This window comes from Gossypium arboreum, chromosome 4, assembly GCF_025698485.1.
Source record: "Gossypium arboreum isolate Shixiya-1 chromosome 4, ASM2569848v2, whole genome shotgun sequence".
Taxonomy (NCBI): Eukaryota; Viridiplantae; Streptophyta; class Magnoliopsida; order Malvales; family Malvaceae; genus Gossypium; species Gossypium arboreum.
In genome coordinates, this window is record NC_069073.1 from 42,722,391 (window position 1) to 42,724,366 (window position 1,976).

Consider the following 1,976-nt stretch of genomic DNA (forward strand, 5'->3'; position numbering starts at 1 on the left):
ACAACTTTTCTTTCTAGAATTGCCTCATGGTTTGTGTCATGTTTCTCGATAGTTCAACTTGCTCCTCTCTCCTTAAGGTTTTCACCAGGTTCGATCAGCACAGCAGTTCCCACTAGGGTTTTCTATACTCTTACTTGTAGTTAGCCTTTTACTAATAATGTTTCATTTTGTTATAAATATAATGTGAATTTTGGTTGAAAATAAACTATAGGATTGGAGTTTGAGGAATGAGAAACTGTAACCAACAATTATAACAAGATAAGATAAATCACTAGTTTGTTCTTTTGTAAGTTTTATTATGAATTAGAATATGTTTTTATTTATTTGAATAAATATATAATTTTAAATTTAATATTGTGACGTGGCAATTTGAAAATTGAAGATTAGTCCCGAGAGGTAAATGTAGACCCTAGCTTAGGTTATTCCTAAATTGATGCTTTGCTTTTTAGTTTCATGTGTTGCTTGCTTGGCTTTGCCCTTTCTGACCAATTTTAAGTTCAGCATAGAGTATAGGCTACAGTCTTCTATATATAGATATAGTAGATAATAATCAATTGCATGCTTGCCTTGCTCTTCCCATCTTTGCAATAAAAAAAAAAAAAGACAAAAGAAATTAGATATTTTTGTGTTAAGAATTAGATTATATTTTATTTTCTATTAAAAATAAAATTAATCTATATACATTAAATTAAAAAAATTAATGATTTATATTAAAATTTATTCATTTATATTATTAAAAATTAACGTAATTAATAGAATAATCAAATAATATAGTATATACCTCATACTAACATATAAAAATTAATTTTTAAGAAAAGAACTAATTTACTTTTTATGTAACATATAAAACTTATTTTACTCATTTTTAAATAAAATATAATCAACATCTTAATACAAAATCCCTGCATCAACTTCAACTATCCCATATAAACATTTTTCATCCAAAGGGTTTGAAAATATATCTGTACCTTTTTATAAAAGCTGTCCTCATATGCGTGGAAAGCTTCCATTTGAAATTTTGAACTATGGATTTACTGCCACCTGCCCACAGATGTCTTTAACCAAAATCTTGTGGGTAAAAACCCCATCTCCAAATACATGTAAGACTTCAATTTAATTCTGTTCTCACGGGCTATTTATTGCTAAAGGTTTTCCATCGTATTTTACCTTCTTCTCTTTTTTTAATTTTATGTATTTATTTATATTATAGGTAAATTGTATAAGTTAATGGTTCTCATTCATGTTTTGTATTAGATTAATTAATATTATTTTTATTAAATTATAAAACAAAAATTTAGAATTACAATGTTTCAAGTCTTTGTAATCTTTATATATTTAAAATTTAATCTCCATTTTTTTATTTTCATGAATTTAGTTTATCTACTTTTGAATTTAAAATTTAAGTCTATTTGTTAACATTGTTAAAATTTTTCAATTAAATTTATTGGTGTGATTAAAAAAAATTCACTTAGTATTCATTGTTGGAAAAATACTACTGTAAAACAAACTTGTTAGCACTCACTAGAAAAAGTAAATTGAGCATAAATCAATAATAAAGTAATCACTGTGTTATGGATGAACCATTGTCTTAAAAATAAATTTACCCTGATTGGTATAATAGAGTAATGGAAGTCGCCCCCCAAGGTTAACACAGTACTTCTATATTCGTACACCCGAATAAATAATATGGAACAACGATTGGAATTGCTCTTCTCAAAGGAATTGGATTCTCAATCGGAAAATGACTAAAGGAAAGCAGGCAGATTAGCAGAGGAAAGAAGAATGATTTCTCTCTTTTGTTGTGTAAAATGAGAAAGAAGACCTAATATTTATATTGTTTCCTAAAGGGCAAAATGGTAAAAATGTATGGACAAAAACGGTAAGATTTCATAAATGGTGCAACTGAAGGAAATTAACAAGATTTTTTGTTGACTAGTCAGATTCTTTGAAAAAAAAATTTGGCTGCGTCTCGCATG